Below are 17,894 nucleotides of genomic sequence, written 5' to 3' on the forward strand. Positions count from 1 at the left end.
ATGCATAAATTGTTAGGGAATTCCAGCTGAAGGAGAGAGCATCCGTTTTCCAGGCTAGAGGATGGTGGGTCCTTGTACAGAACTTTTCCAGGTGATGATTCATGTGAGAAGCAAAGAGATCTATGTCCGGTCTTCCCCATGTCCTTGTTATTTGTGAGAAAATGTGAGGATGCAGCATCCATTCGTGTGGATCCAAGAAATTCCTGCTCAGCTTGTCCGCCAGAACATTGTCCTTGCCTGGCACAAACTGGGATTGCAAATGTATCTTCAGACTTAGGGATTTTTCCCAGAGAATCCTTGTTAGTCTGCAGAGGGGATAAGAGTGAGTGCCTCCCTGCTTGTTTATGGTGTTGTCTGTCCTTATTAACAAATGCCCTTGTTGAAGTGATTTTTCAAAATTCTCGATTGCATGTATCACTGCCAACATCTCTTTTTGGTTTATGTGCAGATGCCTTTCCCTTGGTGTCCATTGACCTTGAATGCATCTGCCTTCCATGTGCGCCCCCCATCCATGGTCTGAGGCGTCTGTTGTAATCATTTGACCTACTTGAGGTTGAGGTTTGTTGAAAGACATGCCTTTGTTTAACTGACTTGCTTGAGCCCACCACAAAAATTCTCTTTGTAGACATGGAATGAGTGGGATTACGTCCTCTAAGCTTTGGCTGTGTTGGGACCATAAGTTTTATAAGTACCATTGCAGCTTTCTCATATAAAGTCTTGCCAAAGGTATCAGAAGAATGAAAGATGCCATGAACCCCAGGGCCTGCAGGATTTTCCTTGCAGTCAGCTGGGAGAACTTTGCTAGGCCTTTGAAGTATTCTGGTAACTGCTGTTGTTTTTCCTCTGTGAGATAAGCCATTTGTGTGTTTGTGTCCAGCTTGGCTCCTAGGAAAATAATTTGTTGGGATGGCAGGAGTCTTGATTTCTGAATGTTGACCGTGTATCCCAAGGCCTGTAGTAATTGAATGACATAGTCCAAGTTTGCAATCAAGGCTTGTTTGTTGTCTGCTTGTATGAGGCAGTCGTCCAGGTAGGGGTATATTTGAATCCCCTGGAGTCTGCAGTGTGCCACTACTGATGCCAGGCATTTCGTGAACACTCTGGGCGCTGTAGATAAGCCAAACGGCAATGCTGAGAATTGATAATGCTCTGTCCCTGCAAGAAATCTGAGGTATCTTCTGCAGCTTTGTCTGATTGGGACATGCAGGTATGCCTCCTTGAGGTCCAGAGTGACCAGCCAAGACCCCTTACCCAGCATGGGAAGGAGTTGCTGCAACGTCAGCATTTTGAATTTTGGCACAATGAGATAAGTATTTAGAGTAGACAAGTCCAGTACAGGCCTCCATTTCTTTTCCTTTCTTGGAACAAGGAACAGTCTTGAATAAAATCCCTGGCCTTGTTCCTGTGGAGGGACCTTTTCTATTGTGTTTATGCTTAACAGCTTTGAAACTTGAATGAGTGCCTCTGCCCTTTGATGATGTGGCAGGTTTGGCATGCCTTGTCTTATTGGTAAAGTATGGAAGTGGAATCTGTAACCTTTGTCTATTAAATCCAGAATCCAGTTGTCCTTGGTTAAGATTTGCCAGTTTTTTGAGAATAAGGATAATTTTCCGCCCAAGGGTGCTTCTCTTTGAGCCTTTGTAGGCGGTATGAAAATCAAGTCATTGTGGTTGGACTTGTGGAGCAGCTGGGCTGCCTGTGCCACTTCTTGGATTTGGTGGTTGCCACTGGCGGCCCCTGTAGGAGCCTCGGTATTGCCCTCTACCTTGGCCACGCCTGTTTTTTCCCCTTTGAAACTTGTCAGTGTCTGGAAAGGACCAATTCTTTGAAGGCCAATTCCTGCTGAATCTGGGAGGCTGAACCTGGAGGAAATCTTTGACTGTTTGTACTGATTTAGCTTTTTCCTCAATGGACTTCAACACATCTTGTGCATTAGCACCAAAAAGCTTCTGTTTTACTAAAGGTGCATCAAGTAACTTTACTTTAACATGGTCTGGCACTGGCTGTTCTTTTAACCAAGCATGTCTACGTATCACAGCCCCTGTCATAGCTGCCCTACATGAAGCCTCCAATGTATCATAACCACACTGAAGAAAATGATTGTTAACCTGCTGAGTGTTATGTACTAGATCCTGCAATGCCTTAAAATCAGTAGACTCAGGGGAGGCTAGCTTTTTCTGTAAGTCATCCAGTAAAAAATCCTGGTACTGAAACATATGAAAAAGGCAGTTAAGTGACCTCATAGCCAGGGTGGTGGAGGTATAAACTTTTTTACTCCATCTCTCCAGGGATCTAGCTTCCTTATCCGCTGGCAGTGGATTCTAGGCAGTGGAAGTAGCCACTCCCTTGGGGCCCTGTGAAATTGTTTCTAGATCCACAGAATGGGCCTTAAAGAGATGCTTGTGTGTGTCAGGGACCCTATAATATCTGTCAGGCTTGACAGGAGCAGGAGGAAGAGAATCAGGGTTAGCACTGGAGTCGGAAAAAACATCATCCAGGACATCCATAACTGGAGGGATAGCTAAAGGCCTGTGTTGGGGAAGCTGAGGAAGGTACGTAGCCTTTTCCTGGAGTCAGAAAATTCCTGGCCCTGCCATTTAAAATGCTCCCTCATGGAGTGTAGGACTTCACCGAACGAAAAATCCTCTGGAGGAGAGGCAGAGGGAATTGATTCCTCAGCATCAGAGTCCTCATAGGCCTGGAAGGATTCTTCTTGGGTATCAGAATGCTCAGAATCCCCAGAGGCCTCATCTGAAGAGAGGTTGTCGGCCTGCTCAGTTCTGGACCTTTTCTCTGCAGGCGGCTGAGAACCTCTGTCTGGATGGGGCTGAAAACCCCTAATAAGGGAAACTAGATCTGCAGCAAGAGACATGATCTATTTATCAGAAGAAGGGGCCTGAGCAGTAGGCTTAGGATGAGCCTTGGCCTGGCTGGTGGCCTTAGCACGTGCAAAGGCCTTGATGGACATGGATACAGGAGGCCTAGCTGCCCCATGTGCTGGTGTAACCTTGTCCACAGGAATGGTGTCGGGTAGATCCAGAACCTTGGTTTCTGGAGGGAAGTCAACAACCGGCACCGGAGTGGACTCCGAGACCGAAGGACGAGTTACCGCTGTGTCGTCGGCCTGGAGCGGTTGGATTACCATTTCCGAAGGGGCCGAAGCACTCGCGGAGGGTTTTGGAGGAGTATCGGTGGAAGACACGGGCCGAGGATGTCGGTCCCGGTCCTTACGTTTTTTGGAAGATTGAGTAGTCAGTTGATCCGACGGCATGATATAAGCAAAAGAATCACCGAAAAAGTCTTCGACAAATTCTGCCCGGCGCCTGAGAGTGCGCTTATTAAAGCAAGCACAGGCAGCACAGGCCGAGACGTCGTGGTCTGGGCCCAGGCAAGGCAGGCAAAGAGAATGGAAGTCCTTATGAGGTATTTGTTTACCACAAGACAAACAATTATTAACTTTCTCAATTTGTTCTGACATCGGCTGAGGCAAGAAAAAATGTTCCTCAACGGGGTACTTAGCTTTTAGATCACTTCGGTACTGAAAACACAGGAGCTGACCAACCGGCACTTGCGAACTGCTTCTGCTTCGGGCACCGTGGCAAGAAAGACTGAAGAAGATGGCGTCGGCCGATGCCTTTATACTCCAGCCGTTCTGACGTCGGAGAGGAGGCGACACCAGCCGACGCCGGACCCAGACTTTGGAATTCGGCCGCCTGAGGGCTGCCTGAGGCAGGACAACCCATATGTTATGACTGCAGTTGCATTCTTGAAGGACATTCAGGGGAAGCACTGGAGTCTGAGAATACATCATCCAGGACATCCAAAACTGGAGGGATAGCTAAAGGTCTGTGCTGGGGTAATTTAAGGAAGGTACGTAGCCTTTTCCTAGAATCAGAAAATTCCTGACCCTGCCACTTAAAATGTTCCCTCATGGAGTGGAGGACTTCACCAAAAAAAAAAATCCTCTGGAGGAGAGGCAGAGGGAATTGATTTCTCAGCATCAGAGTCCTCACAGGCCTGGAAGGATTCTTCTTGGGTATCCGAATGCTGTGAATCCTCAGAGGCTTCATCTGAAGAGAGGTTGTCTGTCTGCTCAGTTCTAGGCCTTTTTTCCGCAGGCGGCTGAGAACCTCTGTCTGGGTGAGGCTGAGACCCCCTGATAAGAGAGATTAGATCTGCAGCAAGAGACATGATCTGTCTATCAGAAGAAGGGGCCTGAGAAGTAGGTTTAGGATGGGCCTTGGCCTGGCTGGCGGCCTTAGCACGTGCAAAGGCCTTGATGGACATAGATACAGGCGGCCTAGCTGCCCCACGTGCAGGGGTAACTTTGTCCACAGGAATGGTGTCGGGTAGATCCAGAACTTCGGTTTCTGGAGGAAAATCAACAACTGGCACCGGTGTAGTCTCCGGGACCGAAGAACGTGTTAACGCAGTGTCGTCGGCCTGGAGTGGTTGGATTACCACTTCTGTAGGGACCGAAGCACTTGCGGAGGGCTTAGGCGTTATATCGGTGGAAGACGCGGGCCGAGGATGTCGGTCCCGGTCCTTTCGTTTTTTGGTAGTTTGTGCTGTCGGTTGTTCCGACGGCATGATGTAAGCGTAGGATTCGCCAAAAAAGTCTTCGGCAAACTCTGCCCGGCGCCTGAGAGTGCGCTTATTAAAGCAGGCACAGGCAGCACAGGCCGAGACGTCGTGGTCTGGGCCCAGGCAAGGGAGGCAATAAGAATGGAAATCCTTATGAGGTATTTGTTTACCACAAGACAAACAATTATTAACTTTTTCAATTTGTTCTGACATCGGCTGAGGCAAGAAAAAATGTTCCCCAACGGGGTACTTAGCTTTTAGATGACTTCGGTAACTGAAAAACACAGGAGCTGACCGACCGGCACTTGCGAACTGCTTCTGCTTCGGGCACCGCGCGGCAAGAAAGACTGAAGAAGATGGCGTCGGCTGATGCCTTTATACTCCAGCCATGCTGACGTCGGGGAGCGGGCGACATCGGCCGACGCCGGACCCAGACTTTGGAATCTGGCCGACCAAAGGGCCGCCTTAGGCAGGACAACCCATATGTCAGGACTGCAGTTGCATTCTTGAAGGACATCTCCGGTCCGCTAATGATTGGCAGTAGATTTTTACGTGCCGAGCTGCCAGCTTCAACGAAGGTACACCCATTCACACATGCCTCCACACAGAAGATGCTCGAGCTGAGAATCGAACAGGACAGCGTCTTACTGGGAGGCGACAACGCTACCGCAGCACCACCACCGCAGCAACTTTACCACCATGAGTGTTTTTTTAAAAACAACTTAACTGAATTATTACTTGTGACACAGGCAGATTTACATTCATATAAAAGTATTAAAAAGTACAGTTGTGTACACTTACCATAAATGTAGATGTTCGAGTGCATTCACTGTTGCAGTCATTACATTTGGGTAAACTGCTGGCAGGTTGCCCTCAGTCAGCCTGAATAACAAAGTCTTCGGTCCTGCGTCGGTTGCTGTCCCTTCTTCCATGATGTCAGGTCGTCACGGGTATAAAACATGCAGCCGGCACCATTACATCAGTTTTTCTTGCCCCAGATGTCAGGTGCCCCCCAAATGGGAAGCAGCAAAAAAAAATAAAAAAAAAATAAAATATATATATATATATATATATATATATATATATATATATATATATATAGGTTCATAGGCATATATATATATATATATATATATATATATATATAGGTTCATAGGTTCATACTAGGCTATCTGCCCGAGGGCATTTATAAGCCTAGCCCATAGTTTGTGGCTTACGCCACCCCTTTAGTTTGGAGAAACTATGCCCATTATTTTGCTGTGCCTCTGTCGAGCAGTGACACTGAGGTAACCCCTGGGGTGTATCTGCGATCTCCCATCCATTGGTCAAGATTCCTCTTGAACAAGGCCAGCGAGGTGCTCTGCCTCACATAAACCGGGATTTTGTTCCATAGCATAGGGAGTCTTTGGGTGATGAATCTATCCCTCCAGCACGTCCTATTAATAACCGTGTCGAGGTTTAAGTCTCCGCCCTTGTGGCTCTGAGGGATCTAGATTTTTGAGACGAAGCATGTTCATCAAATCTGGGTTTGACATGGCCTTGTATGTCAGGCATAGGTCACCTCTGAGCAAGCGGTAAGCAACTGAATATAACTGGAGTTCTTTCAGTCGGGCAGCATAAGACAGATTTTTGAGACCCTTTATCCTTTTGGTGAGGAACTTTTGTGGCCTCTCCAGCTGCTGCAAGTGTCGGGTCAGATACATTCGAATGGGGCATTGTACTCGATCATTGGTCTGATGAGTGATGAGTATAGGAGACTATGACTTCCCTTGATCTAGATGTGAATCCCTTCATGATAAGGTGGGCAATGTAGAAGGTCTTCCTAACTACTTTAGCAATATGAGTGTCGAATGAAAGGCTACTGTCAACCTGGGTTCCCAGGTCCCTAATAACTTCTTCTGTGTTCAGGGGATTGCCACCTATATGGTAGCTAGGGGTAACCTTATTTTTCCCAAAGGGTATGACTATGCATTTCTTGGCATTTAACTTTAGGCCATGGCTCTGGCACCAGTTATCCGTTTCTGTGAGACCCTTCTGAAGGATATCTGTGTCGGATGTGTTTTCAACTACGGCGCCCAGTTTGCAGTCATCTGCAAACTTTGTCAGCCATAACCCTCCTGTGTTTGCTTGTACTTCAGAAGATGCTCGAGCTGAGAATCGAACAGGACAGCGTCTTACTGGGAGGCGACAACGCTACCGCAGCACCACCACCGCAGCAACTTTACCACCATGAGTGTTTTTTTAAAAACAACTTAACTGAATTATTACTTGTGACATAGGCAAATTTACATTCATATAAAAGTATTAAAAAGTACAGTTGTGTACACTTACCATAAATGTAGATGTTCGAGTGCATTCACTGTTGCAGTCATTACATTTGGGTAAACTGCTGGCAGTATACGTATATAATATAAAACACAAAACATACCTCCAAACAAAAGCAAATGCACCAAAAAGGCTTTTAAAGATAGTAGCATAAATGAGAAGTATAGTTAGAGAAAAACAGGGGGCTGGAGGGAAGGTAACCAGGACTGCAACAGTGAATACACTCGAACATCTACATTTATGGTAAGTGTACACAACTGTACTATGTTCTTCGTGTTTCACAGTTGCAGTCATTACATTTGGGTAGAATCCCAAAGCTATGGTTGGGAGGATGGATTTATACAGCATTAGGAGCAGCTATAAGGCCAGCAGTGGCAAAGCCTGCTCTGGATTTAGAGAAGAGAGGTAAATGGTAATGTCTGGTGAACGTATGAACTGAGCTCCAGGTAGAAGTTTCTAGAATGTCTCTGGTAGGAACCCCTCTGAGAAAGGCTGCAGAAGTAGATGCAGCCCTGGTGGAATGAGATCTGATCCCCTTGGGGACAGGTTTACCATGGTGCATATAGCAGAAACGAATACAATGGCTTATCCATTTGGAAATAATCTGCTTTGAAATAGCCTTTCCCTCTGCCCCTGCAGCAAATGCCACCAATAGTTGTTCAGATTTTCTTAGAGATTTTGTCCTGTTTAAGTAGAATCTTAGTTGTCTGTGTACATCCAATGAATGCAGAATCCGCTCAACCTTGTTCTGTGGATTTGGGAAGAAAGTTGGTAGATGAATGGTCTGATTAAGGGCTACACTAGATACCACCTTAGGCATAAAGGATGGATTGGTCCTGACAGCCACCCTGTCCGGGTAAAAAATAATGAAAGGCTCCACTGCCATAAGAGCCTGTAGTTCTGAGAACCTTCTAGCTGAAGTGACTGCTAAAAGAAAAGCTGTTTTCCAAGAGAGAAATTTTAGGTCCGCAGTAGCAGCTGGCTCAAAAGGAGGTACAGTGAGTTTTTCCAAAACAAAACTGAGGTCCCATGCAGGAGTTGGTGCTCTCCTGGGAGGTTTTAAATTTTTGGCCCCTCTGAGATGCAGAGGATGAGAAAAGAGGAGAGGCTCTGTGTTGTAATGAGCTGAAATGGCAGAGGCATGGATTATTATGGAAGAAAAAGATAGGCCCTTGTGAAGCATCTCAGTTAAGTATTTTAGAATCTGAGGATTATTGGGCATTGCTGTGCTTATTCCTTGTGCTTGGTTCCAGGCACAGAATCTTTTCCATTTGTCAGCATAACATCTTCTAGTACTAGGCCGTCTAGCCTCCAAAATGACATCCATCACAGGTTTGCTGAGGGATGTAACAGGTGAAATTAGTTGATTAGCCACAGTGCAAGATTCAAAGTTTGGAGCTGAGTGTGCAGAATTTGATAGTTCTGCTGAGACAGTAAGTAAGGTGCCTGAGGCAGGTACCATGGAGGAAGGTGCGACACATTGCACAGGAGCGGGTACCAGTGTTGGCGAGGCCAGTCTGGAGCAATCAGTATCATTTTTGGTTTGTCCTGTCTGACGTTTAGTAGGACTTTGGAGAGCAGAGGCAGAGGGGGAAAGGCATAGAGTGATAGGTTTTTCCAGCTGAAGGACAGAGCATCCACTTTCCAAGCTTTCTTGTGATGAAGTCTTGTGCAGAATTTGTCCAACTGATAGTTTTGGAGTGAGGCAAAAAGATCTATGTCTGGGCTTCCCCATTTGCGTGTCAACATGTTGAAAATTTGTGGTTCCAGTTTCCATTCGTGTGGGTCCATAAGATTTCTGCTTAGTTCGTCTGCCAGAGTATTTTGCTTTCCTGGCAAGAATTGAGCTTGTAGATATATTAGATAAGTTAAGGCTGTGTTCCACAATGCCATGGCTAGTCTGCAAAGGGGGTAGGAATGTGTACCCCCCTGCTTGTTTATGTACCACATGACTGTGGTGTTGTCTGTCTTTTTCAGTAGTTGTCCTGGATGAAGGTAGTCCTTGAAGGCTGTCAGAGCATTCTGTACAACTAGCACCTCTTTCTGATTTTTATGTAGGTGCATTTGATTTGGGCTCCATTTGCCCTGAATGCATCTCCCTACCAGATGCACCCCCCAAGCATAATCTGATGCGTCTGTGGTCAGGGTTTGGGCGGCAGGGGGTGGGATGAATGATAGTCCCTTGTTTTGGTGGCAGGCCTCTACCCACCATATGAACTCTAGTTGCAGGCAAGGAATGATAGGAATCATTGTTTCTAGGCTGTGACAATGTTGGCTCCATAAGGTTTTTAGGTACCACTGAAGTTTCCTCATATGCAGTCTTGCATATGGAATTAGAAGAATGCAGGAGGCCATGAACCCCAAGACCTGCAGAATTTGTCTTGCAGATAGCTGGGTTTTTGTGGCCACCTGTTTGAAGTAAGTCATCAATTGAATTTGTTTTTCTGGCGTAAGGTAAGTCATCTGGGTAGTTGTATTCAAGCTTGGACCCAGGAATGTAATTTTTTGAGAGGGTACCAGTTGTGATTTATTTTCGTTTATTGTGTACCCTAGACAAGTTAAAACCCTTTTTACAAATGCCAGATGTTTTAGAAGAGTGTCCTTGTTTTCTGCCTGAATTAGACAATCGTCCAGGTATGGATAAATGTGAATATTTCTTTGCCTGAAAGGGTCAGCAGTATGTTTTTTTTGAAAAGGAATTTTTGGGAGTCAGGAACCCTGTAGTATCTGTCTGGCTTACTAGGAGCCGGAGGCAGGGAATCAGGAGTCATACTGGATTCTGAGAAAACATCATCCACAATGTCTAAAACGGGAGGTATATCCACAGGCCTATGCTGAGGAAGAAGAAGAAAATCCCTAAGTCTCTTTTTAGATTCAGAGAAATCCTGATTCTCCCAGTGAAAGTGATCCCGTACAGTATGCAAAGTTTCTCCAAAAGAGAAATCCTCGGGGGGGGGGGTGGAATCTTTTGCATCAGAGTCCTCATAAGTGGGTACAGATAATTCCTGATCAGAAGAAGAATCAGAAGAAATAGAAACCTGATCTGAAGACTCATAGTCAGTGCCTTGCCTAGGTCTCTTAGCAGGAGGGGGATGGGTACCCCCTGATCAAGGTAAATAAATCTTCAGTCATTTGATCATTTGTTTTTTAGGCAATGGGGCCTGTACATGTGGCCCAAGCGTCGGTTTTTTAGACGTAGAAGAAGTTTTTGGCCTTAGTTTTGAAGATGGCGTTGGTTTAATATACAAATCTTTAGGCCTGAAAACACCCTCAGAAGCCGGTGCCTGCTCAGCGGCTCCAGACCCATCTAAGGTAGAGACATCCGCGGGTTCAACGAAGTATCTCACGGCATACCGGACTACGAATGGGTCTCACTAGACGCCTGCGAATCAAAAGTAGTGGGTATCAGGGGCTGCGAAAAAAAAAAAAAAAAAAAGAAAAAAATATCTCTTGTTTTTCCTGCTTTACTAGTTTAGTCCAGTTTCAGAGTTGCTGATTCCTGGGCTTTGGTTGTAGTTCCTGTGTACTGTTTCCTTGCCTTATTTGGGGGAGAGGAAGTTACCTTGCTTACCAGTGGGAGTGGGAAGCATTGAGCTGCCTTTTGTCCAGTTTTGTGAGGTTTCAACCAGTAACTAGTAGTTTATTGGTCGTTTTGGGCCAGTTTCTAGCTTTTTCCAGCCCCCGGTATAAAACGCGGTAAACGCGTTAGCGTGAGCTGCCACTGTTGCACACTAGGGCAGCCGGTTAAGCAGGTTTAAACTATTCGGGCTACCTAAAGTCCACTCTTCAAATTTTCCCTTAAAACTACCTTCCTCGAACTATACTACTGATCAAATCAACGTATCCTATAACTAAAAAGATCATCTCTACTTGACTCCAAGTAGACTATTCTCTATCTGTTAAACCTAGCACTTGCTCCTACAGTACTTATTACCTTGATACGGCACTCTTGTCATAGATAGTACCCCAAAAGGCAACCCCATTTCTCGGTCACCCACGTCCCCGGAATCTTTTTAAAGTTTTTGTCTATCCTTCTAGCATGTCGAGGGATCAGTTGCTAGTGTCCTCTCCTGCTCAGCTGGTGAACCTGGGAATATTGAGGCAATGTTACAATTGCCTCATGTACACAGACAACCCTCTCCTCCTCCCACAAAACACAAATACATGCGAGATGCAACTATACGGCCAAACTGGAGGCTGAGCTCTCTCAACATAGGACTGGCAAGACCAGTCAGGAGGAGAAGGTTACCACACACACTATAGACCCAGTCTCACATAGTACCATTACAACCTCAATTCATACACATAAACACACAAAGACATACTCGGAGGCTCTGATCAAAAATCTACCAAAACAGCAGAGGCCACCAAAGCAGACACCCAAACAACCACCACCTCAGAACACAACACCTGCAACACATAGACCTCACTGTCAGAGTGTCAAACAGTCACAGCCCTTAAGGCCAAACACAATGCCAGACACACTAGTCATTGGTGACTCCATAGTCAGACACACTGACGTCCCGCTCACCAGACTGAGTAAGGAGAAGGTCACAGTAAGCTGCCTGTCGGGCGCTAGAATCCGCCACATAACGGAAGCACTCAGGTCTCTCAACAGCAGGTAAAAATATGACTCATTCATTGTCCACGCTGGTGTAAATGACCTGAGACGTACCTCCTTGGACTACATGAAAAGAGACATTGAGGAGCTCTCTGATTATGTAGCCCAGGCAGGTATGACCCTGACCTTGAGCAGTATCCTACCTTCACCAAGAATGATGCCACAATACAGAGATAAGATGATCAGCTTTAACAATTGGCTTAAACACTGGTGTCATTCAAAGGGGATCCAGTATCTGTCTGCCTGGGATGACATGCTGGACAAGCCACGCTGCTTCGCAAGGGACGGCTTGCACCTGTCACCCCTGGGATTCCGGATATTGGCAAAGGCTCTTGCCACCCCATAGTGCCTTTTTAGGCAAGGCTCAAATTCTAAACCTACCACCCTAGAACACAAAAAGGAAAAAACTAAGGGTAATGCTGCTCAATGCCAGAAGTCTAAATCTCAAAATGCACGCACTCGAGGCCCTTCTCAGTATGGAGAACATCGATGTCTGTGCTGTGACAGAAACCTGGTTCAAGGCTCCTGAGAGCACCCCAGCGCTATCAGGTTTTACCTCATATCATGCGTTCCGCCCCAAAATCCGGACAATACCAAGAAAGGAGGGGGTATCCATATTCATCAAGGACACCCACACCTCAAGACTGGTGGCAACGCACGATGCATCGGAGACCATCCAGGTGCAATTAACCATAGGCAAGACTGCTCTGCAAATTGTAGCATGTTACAGGCCACCCTCACAAACTCAGGAACCTCACATGGCCTTCCTGAAAACACTAGAGGGGATAAATGTATCACCAAACACCATCATACTAGGTGACTTCAATTACCCTAATATAGACTGGGAACACTACTCAAGCCCAAACATCCTAGCCCAAAAGTTCCTGGAATTCATAAACTCAAATGCCATGGAACTAGTCACCATCCCCACAAGAGGAGATAACATACTTGATCTCATCATCACGAACATGGGAGCGCAATGTTCAACACCGGAAGTATACCCCTCACTGGTGAGATCAGATCACAAACTAATCTCGCTGGAGGTCCTCATCCCACCCCCACCTGAAATAAAAAAGACCACAGTAAAGAACTTCTCAAAAGCCGACTTCACACTTCTAAAGACTAGTGTGGTCTCCTTTAAGGCCCCCGAGCCGGCGGAAAACAATACTCAAGCCGCTGAATCACTTACAAATGCCTTCTACCAGCACCTGCAGGACTGCATGGATAAGGCAATCCCAAGCAAAACAAAGACTCTTTGTACCAAAGGCAAGCGTCTAGTCTGGTGGACCCCAGCCATAAACAAACTCTACAACAAAAGGAGGAAGCTACTACAAGATAGAGCAAAATCCTTAAAAGGTAAGACACCCTTGATCACTATAAGTAAAAACTAAGAGCTCTCATAAAATCATCCAAAGCAAATTTCGAGAGAAAAATAGCTAAAGACTCAAAAGACAATCATAAGGCCTTCTTTAGCTATGTTAGAAACCTAGGAGGAAACTCCCAGATATGCTCAGAACTAGTTCAAAATGATGTGAAGATTACTGATCCTACAGACATTGCCAACATACTGGCTGACAGGTTCAGTGCAAACTTCTCCCTCCCCAAAAGGAGAGATATCTATACCAAATGAGTGCTGCCCCCAAACATCTCCAGCCCAAGTGAGAACTGCTCTCTCCAAAGCAAAAACACAGCATCCATGGGACCTGATGGTGTCCCCGGCTGTGTGCTCCACGAACTCAATGAGGAATTAAACCCACAGCTAGGACAGCTGTTTAATCAAAGTCTTACCTCTGGATACGCACTCCAGGAGTGGCGACTGCAACTGTGGTCCCACTTCACAAAGGCGGTGCCTCCACAGACCCTGGAAATTACCGCCCATTAGCTTGACAAGCCTTATCTGCAAAGCCATGGAGAGGATCATAATGGACCTCATAAATAAAGATATAGGGAATTTGCAGACTTTGGATCCAACCCAGTTTGGCTTTGTCAAAGGCAGATCATGCCTTTTAAACTTGGTTGACTTTTTCGAAACAGTCACCAAAGCCATTGATGAGGGAAAGGCAGTCCATACAGCCTACCTCGATCTGGCTAAGGCCTTCGATACAATACCCCACTCGGGTATCATTGAAAAACTCATCAGCTTAAATGTTAACCCATACATCACAAGATGGGTTGCAAACTGGCTGAGTGACAGAACCCACAGGGTCAGAGTTGCTGGCGCCATGTCAGACTCAAAGCCTGTCACAAGTGGTGTCCCACAGGGCTCAGTCCTGGGCCCACTCTTGTTTGGCATCTACTTTTCCAAGTACAAGCAAACACAGGAGGGTTATGGCTGACAAAGTTTGCAGATGACTGCAAACTGGGCCATAGTAGAAAACACATCTGACACAGATATCCTTCAGAAGGGTCTCACAGAAACGGATAACTGGTGCCAGAGCCACGGCCTAAAGTTAAATGCCAAAAAATGCATAGTCATACCCTTCGGGAAAAACAAGGTTACCCCTAGCTACCAAATAGGTGGCAATCCACTGAGCACAGAAGAAGTTATCAGGGACCTGGGGACCCAGGTTGATAGTAGTCTGTCATTCGACACCCATGTAGCTAAAGTAGTTAGGAAGACCTTCTACATTGCCCACCTTATCACCTTATCATGAAGGGATTCTCATCTAGATCAAGGGAGGTCATAGTCTCCCTTTACTCATCACTCATCAGACCAATGATTGAGTACAATGCCCCATTCGGAATGTATCTGACCCGGCACTTGCAGCAGCTGGAGAGGCCACAAAAGTTCCTCACCAAAAGGATAAAGGGTCTCAAAAATCTGTCCTATGCTGCCAGACTGAAAGAACTCCAGCTCTATTCAGTCGCTTACCGCTTGCTCAGAGGTGACCTTTGCCTAACATACAAGGCCATGTCAAACCCAGATTTGATGAATATGCTTCACCTCAAAAATCTAGATCCATCAGAGCCACAAGGGCGGAGACTTAAACCTCGACACGGCTATTAATAGGACGTGCTGGAGGGATAGATTCATCACCCAAAGACTCCCTATGCTGTGGAACAAAATCCCGGTACATGTGAGGCAGAGCACCTCGCTGGCCTTGTTCAAGAGAAATCTTGACCAATGGATGGGAGATCGCAGATATACCCAGGGATTACCTCAGTGTCACTGCTCGACAGAGGCACAGCAAAATAATGGGTATAGTTCCCCATACTAAAGGGGTGGCGTAAGCCACAAAACGATGGGCTAGGCTTGTAAATGCCCTCGGGCAGATAGCCTAGTATGAACCTATGAACCTATGAACCAGCGAACCAGCAACTGGCTTAGGAGAAGCCTTGTCATCAGTTTTGGACCTCGACGGTCTGTCTCTGTCTTTATCTTTGCGTTTTTTAGGTATTCCAGTAGTCGGATTGCTAACCGACGACATTTCTGGATAGTTAAATCTTGAGCCAAAATATTCAGAAGCAAAAATATACTGACGTTTAATCGTGCGTTGATTAAATTTAGCGCAAAACTGACAGCAAGGCACATTGTGGTCAGGGCCTAGGCAAGGAATACAGTACAAATGAAAATCCTTATGAGGTATTTGCTTCCCACAAGTAATACAATTATTAACTTTTACTGACATTGGTAAGGAGCAAGAAAAAGTTTCCCCAATGGGGTACTTAGCTTTAAGTTGAAGACTTCGGTTCTGAAACTCGAAAATGAAAATTTCAGGAGTCGGCCGACAGCCACTTGCGAACTGCTTCTGCTTTGGGCACCGCACAGCAAGAAAGACTGATGTAATGGTGTTGGCTGCATGTTTTATATCCCTGACGTCACGGAAGAAGGGACAGCAACCGATGCAGGACCCAAACAGGCCGACTGAGGGCACCCTGCCAGCAGATTCCCCAAATGTAATGACTGCAACAGGGAAACACGAAGAGCGTCTATATTAGCAAACATTATACTTCACATATATTGCTATATATCATATAACCTAAGCAATATTAAATAAATTATTCAATTCCTGTTTTTTTTTTTTTTTAACAAGAAACATCTTCATTAAATCATCACGTACTACATAGGCAATCATACAGGTATATAAATGAAAACAAACCACACTTATGCAATCCTAGTTACAAGCATTTTACATTACAAACCATACTGACACACTCCCAGTTGCAAACATTATACATCACTTAAAATCTACCCAATCTTTCTCACTCAAACATTACATAGCTCATTTAAATCCTGCTGCCTTTTAGGACTCATTCCTCCCTTGTATTAAAATAAAAATCAGAGGAAAGTACAGTTGTGTACACTTACCATAAATGTAGATGTTCGAGTGTATTCACTGTTGCAGTCATCACTTGTGGCTTATCCCTGCTGTGGTAGCCCTCGGCCGGCCTGAATACCAGAGTCAATGTTTTTCTGCATCGGCTGCGGTCGCTTGTGACTGAAGTTAGGTAGTCAGTGCTATAAAGCAAGGCAGCCGATGCCATTACATCAGTTTTTCTTGACCTAACCAGTCAGGAGCCCAAGGAAATATGGTAAAGTGGTCCTGGTGACTAAAAGACACCATAAGAAGATGTCCCCTTAAGGAAAGAGGATATAAGGGGGAATGGGAGGGGACCAGGACTGCAACAGTGAATACCAGTGAATACACTTGAACATCTACATTTATGGTAAGTGTACACAACTGAACTATGTTCTTCATGTTTCACTGTTACAGTCATCACCTGTGGGAGGATTTCCAAAGCTGAGGAGAGGGGTGGAAGGATTAGTTAGAGACCTAGGCATGGTTATGCATGCACTGCAGAAAGTTCAGTTGTGTACACTTACCATAAATGTAGATGTTCGAGTGTATTCACTGTTGCAGTCATTACATTTGGGTAATCTGCTGGCAGGTTGCCCTCAGTCGGCCTGAATATCAAAGTCTTGGGTCCTGCGTCGGTTGCTGTCTCCTCTTCCAGGTCATCAGGGGTATAAAACATGCAGCTGACGCCATTTTCTTCAGTTTTTCTTGCCCCAGATGTCAGGTGCCCCCCAAATGGGGAGCAAAAAAAAAGAAAGAAAAATATATATATATATATATATATATATATATATATATATATATATATATATATATATATATATATATATATATATATATATATATAAATGCAATTGTAACAACATAAACTTTACCTTCATCTAAAAGCAAATACACCACAAAGGCTGTAGAATATAGTGAAGGAAAGAGAAGTTCTAGGAAAAAGGGGGATGGCGGGTGGGTAACACGGACTGCAACAGTGAATACACTCGAACATCTACATTTACAGTAAGTGTACACAACTCTACTATGTTCTTCATGTTTCACTGTTGCAGTCATTACATTTGGGTAGAATCCCAAAGCTATGAATGGGAGGCTGGAGCTAAATAGCATTAGGAGCGGCTATAAGGCCCAGTAGAACTGCAGTGGCAAAGCCTGCCCTGGACTTAGAAAAGAGAGGCAAATGATAATGCTTTGTAAATGTATGAAAAGAGCTCCAAGTAGCAGCTTCTAGAATGTCTTTGGTTGGAACTCCTCTTAGAAAAGCTGCTGAGGTAGATGCAGCCCTGGTGGAATGTGACCTGATTTCCTTGGGCACCGGTTTACCATGATGCAAGTAGCAGAAACGAATGCAGTGGCTTATCCACTTTGAAATAGTCTGCTTTGAAATAGTCTTCCCCTCTGATTCTGCAGCAAATGCCACCAGTAGTTGCTCAGACTTCCTTAGAGATTTGGTCCTGTTTACGTAGAATCTTAGTTGTCTGTGTTCGTCCAAGGAATGCAGAATTCGCTCCCCCTTGCTCTGTGTATTTGTGTAAAAGGTTGGCAGGTGAATAGTTTGGCTAAGAGCCACACTGGATACCACCTTAGGCATAAAGGAAGGACTGGTCCTGAGGGACACCCTGTCCAGATGAAATGTAATAAAAAACTCCACAGCCATAACGGCATGTAGTTCTGAAACCCTTCTTGCTTAAGTGATTGCCAGAAGGAAAGCTGTTTTCCAAGATAAAACTTTATCCGCAGAGCTGCTGGTTCAAAAGGAGGCAGGGTGAGTTTTTCCAGCACAAAATTGAGGTCCCATGCAGGAGTTGGTGATCTTCTGGGAGACCTTACATTTTTGGCCCCTCCAGGATACTGTTTTAGCAGAAGATGAGAAAAGATGGGAGGCTCTGTGTTGTAATGAGCCGAGATGGCAGAGGCATGGATTTTTATTGATAAAAAAGATAGGCCCTTGTCAAGCATCTCAGTCAAGTATTGTAAAATATGAGGAATATTTGGCTTTGCTGTGTCCGTTCCTTGTGCTTGGTTCCATGCACAGAATCTTTTCCATTTATCAGCATAAGATT

At 45.3% G+C, this 17,894-nt stretch overlaps 1 long non-coding RNA gene across 3 annotated transcripts in view; it reads right to left on the bottom strand.

Annotated features, from left to right (window-relative positions):
• The window catches only part of LOC122809645, a 1,890,825-nt gene that overhangs the window by 1,127,232 nt on the left and 745,699 nt on the right, over nucleotides 1–17,894 (bottom strand). The window lies entirely within an intron of this gene.

Source organism: Protopterus annectens, chromosome 8.part0 (genome assembly GCF_019279795.1).
Source record: "Protopterus annectens isolate FY-2018-M chromosome 8.part0, PAN1.0, whole genome shotgun sequence".
Taxonomy (NCBI): Eukaryota; Metazoa; Chordata; order Ceratodontiformes; family Protopteridae; genus Protopterus; species Protopterus annectens.